The following is a 10,394-nucleotide window of genomic DNA, read 5'->3' as shown; positions in this document are numbered from 1 at the left end:
GTACCAATATCAACAACTACATCACAACATATTGCCAACTTGATGGAAAAAAAATTACTAAAATTGAAATTATGAATAAAATGTTTCTTCTAAGTAATGGTATAGTTCGTTATTTAATAGGTATGGTTTAATTTGTGACCATAATAGGGTAGCAATGATCATCATACATTGAGTCTGTAGTAATAACATAACATAATTTGATAACGAAAAGAAAGTTCATTTTTATTTTACGATGAAATGTTAAGCTCAATAAATGTTGATTTTTTAATAATGAAATTTCCATACATGTTAAACATGTAACTTATTATATTAATTACGTTTATCTTGAATATTCATAATGTACCTACCTATGTAGAATATTCCTATGATATTTTGTAAAATGGATATTCAAAAAGGAAATTGGTGTCAGGCTTAATTGTTCCCGAATAATATGCATGGGATGTACTTGGAATATTATATTCGAATATTTTATAAAAAGAATATTTCGTATTTATTTAGAATATCTTGTGTTCTGTGGATATAGTTAAAAAGAATATGTTTTGTATAAGAGTGATCTCAGTAGCATGATCACGTCTTGAGAGATACAGGCTTTTAATGTTATGAAGAAAATATGGAATAACAGTCATAAATTGAAAACTAAAAAAAGTTTATTAAATTATTTTTTGCTGTACACGTAGAACTCATTAATAATTTTTTGAAAATTTCTGCTCCTCGGAGAAGGTTGAAATAAGTGTTTTAAGTTAATTTTTTTCTTTGAAAAATCTTTAGATTTTTTTTGAGTATTGCTATAATTTTTAATGAATTTTATTTGAAATGTAGAATTGTAAGAATGATTGTTAGCTAAATATTTTCTAGTTAAAATAATGGTATTAGTAATAATTGTAATCCTATTAAAAATTTTTTATTTCATATGAATAAAAATCAGTTGAGAGTATATAGTTTATTGATAAATTTTTATATGTTTAAGGTTTAAAAACTTAGTTGCAATTATATAAAATTAAATGGAGAAAGTTTTATAGAATTTTTGAGGTCTGAAAACTTTTAAGTTTTGTATTATAAAATGGAATTGTGACAAAAAGTATTTTAAATGTTTGTAACAAAAGGTTAAACGTGTCAATTTAGTGACAAAACTCATTGTTTTAAATTTTAACTATATGAAAGTGAAGGATATATAATGTAATGAATATACATATTTGTCTTGTTTGAATGGAATTTTATAAAATAGCAATTTTTATATAACATCTTTAAGGACTTTGTGAGAAATTTATGTTTTAATTTAAGAGAAAATAAACGTAAAATTAAGTTTTTATATTTTATAAAAAAGTGCGGAATATAATTTTTTAGGTGAAAAAAAATAAAAATTTAAAACTTAATGGTTTTCAGTCTTCAATTTATAAAATTTGATATAAAAATAAATATTTGTTTGAATATTTTTGAAAAACAATATTTTTGGTGTTGATTAAAGTACCATGGTTTTTTGGGCCGTTATGTTGTAATTTATGTATTTTGTTGCCATCAGTTACAGACTTACAATGCACTTCCTTAGCCATAGCTAGGAATCTTTGACCTGCCTTTGTTATTTTTAGGCTAGGCTCTGTGGGGATGGGCTTGTTATTAAAACTCTAGTTTTACCATGATGGTCATTTTTGGTTCCTGTTGTTGGTTTTGTAACTGATAGTATCCAATTTTTTCAAATGATTCGTTCTTCATTGATGGATTGTTCAGTGGTATGTTTGCCAAAGTTTTCTTGTGACTGAACTGTGTAAAGAATAATGTATTTTAAAACAAAAATTTTACATGACAAAATATTTAAGTGAATAGGAAAAAAAATTATAGTAAAAATAATTAATATTTGGACAGAAATATAAAGGAATGAAATACTTTACAGAAAATATGTATGTAATATGTGTTACAAATGTAATTTTTTAGATTTAGAATTTATAGTATAGATAAATTGATCTTTAGATAACAGGCTTTAAAGTTAAAACAATAAATGTAGATGAAAATGAATGGTTGAAATGATTGAAATATTGACAATTAATGTTTTTTTCATATAAATGTTTAAATTTGTAATAAAAATATATTTTTAATTTGTACCTTAGTTTTTCAAGCTGTATGATTTGGGTTATGTATTTAGTTAGTACCACTTACAGATTTACATTGCACTTCTTTAGTCATAGCTAAGAACCTTTAACTTGCCCTTGTTGTTGGGTTAGGCTCTGTGGGGTGGACTTGATATGATAATTGTAGGCTTATTGGGATGTCTGTTTCTGTTCTTGTTGTTGATTGAAGATCGTTATGAAGGGAATCGCTCTTCAAACAATGGTGGTCTTTGGAGATGTTCCCTATTGGTTTTTGTAACTGGTGGTATTAATCCCTTTAGTTTTGTTCTTCTTCATTGACGGTATATTCAGCGATATTTCCACTAAGGTTTTGTTGCAACTGTTCTGTGAAAAGATTTGTTTATTATATTTTATATTTTCATTATTTATTTATAAAATTTTAACCAGTCTTGTATCTGATCTGTATTTTGTAATTGTAAATTATTTTATTATTAAAGAGACATGTTTGTTATTTTAACCTAGTACTATGAATTCTTGTTTCTGCGATTTCTCCATATGTATGTGGGATGTATCTTTACATCGAAGCATTGGAGTTCACTGTTTTTCTGATATGTTCCGATATGTTATGGTAAAAATAGTTTATATCTTCATTGATGTGTTACGGATATTAGTAAAATTCTTTTTTATTGAGGTATGGTCTATATCAGTATATTTTTGCATATAGGCCAGATTTTAATTTCTTCTAAAACTGTAGATGTTGTAGTTTCTTATCCAATGTGTTTTAGTTTGCAGACGATGTGTAATTTCAATTTTAAATATTTGTGGTGGTGTTAGATGTAAGAATGCTTNTGCGAAATGGTCGTCTGTCGTCGAGAAGACCCCAGAAAAAGGCAAAAATTAAGTACGAAATCGCGAAAATAACGTTACAAAAATGCTCCAGAACGACCGAGGACGAACGGCCGGGCACTCGGTGCCCAGTCGCACGCCGCATCCCGGCTCGGACAATAGGAATTCTGTGGAGCAAAATGCATGTTTTCCGGCCCGCGAGAAAGTGCATTTGAACGTATTTACGGCCGCATTTCGAATCCCGCGTTCGATTTCGCGGAAAGTTGTACATAAAAAGTTGGGAGAAGGCATCCGGTCGATGAATATGAGTATCTTCGGCACGGTTTTAAATGAAATATCGTAGAAAATGGGGGAAATAAAAAATAAAAAAGCCGTACCCGCGCGCGATTCGAGGCGATCGGCGACCGTCAGGTTTCAGCGGGTGGGCGTGTCGGACTATCGCCGTTCACACAAAAATTGGGCCACGCCCCTCGCAGAGCCCGAAGAAAACTCAAAATTCACCGCGAAGACGGCAAAAAATCGCCATCGAAATACGACGTTGGGACGAAGCAAGGCAGACGGGGGGCTTCGCCCCCCGCGGGTCGACGCCGCGCGGCTCCCCCGAAAAGCCTTTGTGGCAGTAAGTCGACGCTTTTTCGGGCCGATCGTGCGACGCAGACGGAGCTATAGGATTTTAATATATATTGACTAGAAACGTAGGCAAGTCGGCTTCGCCGACTTGACGTTTCTCTCGGGCCTTCGGCCCTCGGCGGTATGAGCTCCGCTTCGCGGAGCATTGTTTTGCACAAATGTTTTTTAAATCATCAACACCAACTTTTCTAATTTACCAATATTTGCATCACATGATCTACATCATCGTCATCATCTACATCGCATCACTATCATGTACATTATTATCTACATCGCCATCATGTATACTACCATCATCCACGTATTTGTCATCTATATTTGTATCACTACATTATCATTATCTATATTACATTTATCTACATTATTTTTAAATAATGTATAATGTTACTGATTTATCTCTGCTATAATTATAAATTGCTAAACATATTTGATGATTTTTTTCTGTTTATTTGGTATACTTTTTGATGAATTTTATCTGGAATTTGGAATTTTAAGAATGATTATTGAGCCAAAAACTTTCTAGTCAATGTAATGTTATTAGTGATTCTAATTCTATACACACTTCATTACATTACATATATTGATAAAAATTTGTTGAAATTATATAGTTTATTAAATTTTTTTTACATATTTAGTTATAATTATATAAAATTAAATGGAAAAGTTTTATAGAGCTTTATATATGGGATCTCAAAGTTTTCAAGTATTGAATAACGAAAACAAAATTTGCCAAAAAGCATTTTAACTGTTTGTAGTAATCGGCAGGTTTTTAAATTCACTGATTAAATTCATTGAATATTTGTTGTTTTTTTTTAATTTTAAATACTTATATGAAACAGAAAGAGCATATTTTTTTCGTCTAAAATTGTACTAAATTTAAAATTGAATCATTGAATTATATTAAAGTTGCAAATATTATTTAATTAATTATTTTGTTTTTTAACGTAATTTAAAAAAGTAATAATTTTTATAAAGTACCTATAAGGGATAACTGAGAAATTTATATTTAAGGTTTTTTAATTTAAGAGAAAATAAAAGGAAGTTAGATTTTATATCATTTAAATGTGTTCAGTATAATTTTTTAGATGGAATATTATTCAAAACTTAACGGTTTTCAATCTACGATATATAAAATTTGATATAAGAATAAATTAATATTTGTTTGAATATAGTTATTTGTGGAAAAAAAAATTTTTGCTGCTAAGATTAATTAAAATACCATGGTTTTTCAGTTTATGTATTTGATGGACACCAGTTACAGATTTACATTACACTTCCTTAGCTGTAGCTAGGAACCATTGACCTGCCCTTGTTATTTTCGGGCTAGGCTCTGTGGGGGTGAACTTGCTATTAAAACTCTAGGTTTGCCGTAATGTTCATTTCGGTTCTTGTTGGTTTTAAGATCATTATAAATGGAACTGCTCTTCAAATAGTGATTATCTCAGGTATTCCGTAATAGCCTTTGTAACTGGTAGTATCCAGCCTTTTCAAATGATTGGTTCTTCTTCATTGAAGTCATATTCAGTGATGTCTACAAAGGATTTGGTTCTCTGAGCTATGTAAATATTAATTTTATTTTAAAATAAAAATTTCGCGACAAAATATTCAAATGAATAGAAAAAAATGTCAAATACTTAACTGATAACTGTGTTTGTACCTTGGTTTTTCAGATTATGCTTCAATTTATGTATTTGACGGCCACCAGTTACAGATTTACATTGCACTTCCTTAGCTGTAGCTAGGAACCATTGACCTGCCCTTGTTGTTTTCGGGCTAGGCTCTGTGGAGGCGGACTTGCTATTAAAACTCTAGGTTTGTCGTGATGTTCATTTCCATTTTTGTTGTTGGCTTTAAGATCGTTATAAATGGAATTGCTCTTCAAATAGTGATGATGTCAAGTATTTCGTAATGGCCTTTGTAACTGGTGGTATCCAGCCTTTTCAAATAATTGGTTCTTCTTCGTTGACGGTATATTCAGTGATATCTACAAAGGATTTGTGGCGGTGAGCTATGTAAATATTAATTTTATTTATTTTAAAATAAAAATTTTGCGATAAAATATTCAAATGAATAGAAAAAAAATTATGTCACAAATAATTGATATTTGGGCACAAATAAAAAGTAACGAAATACCTACTTTATAGAAAAATGTAGTATGTGTTATATATTATGTAAATTATATTATACAGAATTTTCATGGAATAGTTTATAGGTTTTGTTTAGTTATTATTATAATTATTTGCCAATAGTTTTTTAGATTTAGAATCTTTAGACAGGCTTATTTTTAGATAAAGGTAATAACTTTTTTGCATTTAAAGTTAAAATAAATGTAGATGAAATGAAGTTTTTGTAATTTACGGATTTGAATGTATCGGCAATTAATGTTTTTTTTTTTCATAAAAATATTAAATTTATGGAAAAAAATATTTTTGATTTCTATCTTAAGTTTTTAGATTTTCATTGCATTTCCTTAGCCGTAGCTAGGAACTTTTGGCCTGTCCTTGTTATTCTCGGGCTAGGTTTTCTGGGGTTGACTTGCTATCAAAAAAATTAAATATATATGTTTCAATTATTATTAAAGAGGGAAATAATTTGGTTTCGATTCATATCAGTTTAAACATAATAAAATATGAATGCAGTAACTTACGATATTATCAAAACCGTGCTGTAGTCTTCTTATAAAAGTCTGCGCATCCAATAGGTTCAGGAGCAGAAAATGGTGGTTGAATTATTTGACTGATATTAAATCGTTGTAACAATAAAACGTAATTACAATGTACACATGTTTGTTGAAATATAATTATAAATTTAATAAATTTTGAAAAAAAAGTAGATAGAAAATATATAATATGTGAAATGTATGAAATATTATAGACACGGAGTGACAAATTTTTGTCTAAAATATAGATTTTAAAAGAATATAAATCATATTTAAAACATCTATTAATATTTTAAATAATTTTTTTTTATTTATTGGGATATTGGATAATTAATTTTTGGCAGATTGAAAATATCAGTGAGAGTTTATATTATATATTTTATATCATAAAAGTTGTTAAATATTGGGATAGAAAATTTATTTGAATAATTTTTGGAGGAGAAAAATGGAAAAGTTTTTACAGGTTATAAATGTTCTTGATACCTGATTTTGAATTTGAAGATGGGATAAAAAATAATAACAACATTAAATATTAAATTAATGATTTTGAGACAAGGTAAGTTATTATATTAAATTATATCTCACTGAAACGAAATTCTGAAAAATCTATCCTTGTAAAAAAGGCAAGGTATATTAATCAGAAATTGCTCAAGGCATTTGGAGACAGTTTTGCCTAAAGTGGTGGCATAGTATTCGCTCCATATCTGATAAAACCGCCAATTATGTTACGAAGGAAGCATCAGATTTTTCAAATCAATAGAGTATAAAAAAAGATAAAAATAGCAATTACGAAATTGTGATATTTGCATAATTTAATAAAATACATTGTTATTATTTCTTTATGAGACTGACATTGAAAATAAATTATTAAGATTTTGATACATGATTTTAGATTTAGTGTTGGAAAAAATATATATTTTATATCATAAAAGTTGTTAAATATTGGGATAGAAAATTTACTTGAATAATTTTTGAAGGAGAAAAATGGAAAAGTTTTTACAGGTTACAAATATTTTTGATACATGTTTTTGAATTTGATGGGATAAAAAAATAATAACATTAAATCTTAAATTAATGATTTTGAGGGGAGGTAAGTTATTATATTAAATTATATCTCACTGAAACGAAATTCCGAAATATCTATCCTTGTAAAAAAAGGCAAAGTATATTAATCAGAAATTGCTCGAGGCATTTGGAGACAGTTTTGCCTAAAGTGGTGGCATAGTACTCCATATCTGATAAAACCGCCAATTATGATACGAAGGAAGCATCGGATTTTTCGAATCAATAGAGTATAAAAAAATTATAAAAGTAGCAATTGTAATATTTGTATAATTTAATAAAATATATGTTATTATTTCTCTAAATGAGTCTAACATTGAAAATTAAGGTTTTAATACATGATTAGATTTAGTGTTGGAAAAAATAATAACAAAAACATTAAATTATTGATTTTAAAGTAAGATGAAATAACTGGAAATGTCTTTTTGAAATTAAATTTGGAATAATATATCTTTCTATATAAGGCACGGTATATTAAGAATTGCTCGAAAGCATATAAGGCCAGTTGTTTTAAAATGATATGTTTGCCTCATATTTGATACCAAGTGCCAAATAAAAAATTAGTATTGCCTGTTTCCATGCGACAGAAAAAATTCTCATATAAAAATGAGAAGAAAAGACATTATGGTATTGTAAGATGCAGTTTAATATGCCAATATTATTTTTCTATAAAAAATAAAGAAAAAAATTTAAAAGTAGACGTACTGAAATATAAATATTTCTTATTTCCGATTATACGTTTGCTATAAATAGCAAACCATTTTCTCAATTCTAAGATCAAAACATGTTGTTTTATTCGATTTAAAGCAACTGATTGCACGATGCCAAATTAGCCTGTGCTCATATGATCTATGGAAATATAGAGAAAGTAATTAATTCTTGTAACAGAATAATTATAATCGGAAAAGTTTATCTACTAAAAATGAGATATTATATTGACATATTTGCAAAAATGTTACACGTAGTTAGTGTTTTGTAATGATAAAATACCAAACTGTCATATGGAAAAGGCTGGAATACTGAAAACATATTTGGAGTATTAGATGAGAGTATCAAATATGGAAAAAGTTCAGTTACTGACCTTTATGAAAAGTTTCTCTCAAATCTCATGGATGAGGTGTACAATAAAACATATTATAGTACTTCTCTGTACACGACGTTTCGTGTGTATATGTTTTCAGCGTTTGGTAAAAGCTTACCTTGTTCTGGACGTTGTAACGTATAAATTTTAACGTCTTCTATGTTTTTAGCTCTCGAAAAAGCTACATAGAGTTGTCCGTGAGTAAATACGGGTTCCTCCAGATAGATACCCACTCGGTTGAAGGTCTGTCCCTGCGATTTATGAATCGTCATGGTATAAGCTAACTGAACGGGAAATTGCCTTCTTTTTAATTTAAATGGTAACGTGTCACCTCCTGTTTTGAGGTCTATACGGGGAATAAAAACTCGTTCTCCAGTAGGTATGCCACTACTGTCGGTTTTTTCAGCGTCTATGTACTGGTTTCCCAATAAACGAACAATTAATCTAGTACCATTGCACAAACCTTTTTTTAGGTTTAAATTGCGTAAAAGCATTATTACGGCGCCTTCCTTTAAGACCAATTTGTGTGGCGGAAGCACTGGGAGTTAATGAATTTAGACATTCGACAGTGTAATTCGCCACTTCGGCTGCCGGGTCATCCGTTGTATCGACACAGTCAGCGCTACAGTAAGTTTTGCTTGGGCCCTCTAATTTTTGCAAAACTTTTTTATTTGTGGAATGAGTAATATTATTTGTTGGAACTAAAATGGCCCTACTTATGGCCACTGTTGGATCCATGTCATCAAAGCAGAATTCTATAAGATCTGGGACACTGGTAACGTAACAGTTTGTGGGTATTTGTACAATATTACCATATACTGTTCGTCGTAGAGGCTGTAAAGTTCCGTTACCTAAATTAAGGAGCCATGTAGCAAACTCATGATTCTGAATAGCCCTTACGTTTGTTTGCAAGTCGTAATTTGTAAATAGGGGCCAGTGTCGGCTACTTTGGCGTTTACTATGGTACACCTATTTCCGCCAACGACTATCGGTAGGGTTTGTCGGAAATCTCCGCCTAATAATGTCACTTTATTGCCGAAGGGTCTGTTATCGTTGCAGATGTCTCGTAGTGCCCTTTCGATTATGTTAAAAATAAGATTTGTGACCATGGAGACTTCGTCAATTATTAGGAGTTTACATGAGGCTATGTAACGACCTTCACTTGTAGTAGGGGAGATTCCGGTAGTCGTCGTTTCGTTAATATCGAAAGGTAATTTAAATACTGAATGAATCGTCCGACCACTTTGTAGAATTGAAGCAGCTATGCCTGTCGGACAGGCTACTGATATGGGTAGTTCTTCACCTCGTAGCTTTGAGATCAAGGTTTGAAACAGGTATGATTTGCCGGATCCTGCCGCGGCATTTACCAAGAAAAGACGATTGGGATCGTTGTCATCATGAACAGCATTCATTACTGCATTGCAAATGGTTCTTTGCTCATGATTGAGGTTTTCGTACATTTCCTGACCTTGTACTCTCTCGGCTTCTATATTTATGGGATCAAAACGTATTACGATTTCTGCAGGTTCTGGTAAACCGTATAATGCTAATCTAGTGCCGTTTAGCAGCAGTGTGGTTTGAATACATTGAAGTGTTTGTTGCAGAGCCCGTTCCTCAGAAAGGCCGTGGCGCTTAAAATCTTCCATGAAATAATTTCGGAATTCGTCCCAAAGCGCCGGAGCATCTGAAACTTCACAAAAAACTAATATGAAAGCGCCATTATTCCATGGCTAGAAATTGGCCTCAATGATTTGGGATCGAGGGAGATTATCCCTCTTTATCCTGCCTCATCTCGTGTAGGCCTGGACAGCCTTCGTAGGTGGGCCCCATCCGTCGTCTACCCCGACCGCAAATGCGGCCGGTGTAGGCGCTTTGTGGGACCTCCTTTTGTCCTGGCTGGGCCCCGCCGGCTAGGGCCCTTTCTTCTGGCGCTCTTCTTGCTTCGCCGGCTCGTCTGTGTAAACCCCGGGGGTAGTGTCATGTTTATGTGTGGTATGGTTGGGTAGGGTAGTGCGGCTATGCAGCCTGGGATGCGCTTTGCTAAGGTGGCCCT

The sequence above is a fragment of the Anoplophora glabripennis genome, unplaced genomic scaffold, assembly GCF_000390285.2.
Source record: "Anoplophora glabripennis isolate ALB-LARVAE unplaced genomic scaffold, Agla_2.0 scaffold388, whole genome shotgun sequence".
In the NCBI taxonomy this organism is placed as follows: Eukaryota; Metazoa; Arthropoda; class Insecta; order Coleoptera; family Cerambycidae; genus Anoplophora; species Anoplophora glabripennis.
The sequence above is the reverse complement of the archived record's forward strand: the minus strand, read 5'-3'. Positions refer to the sequence as shown.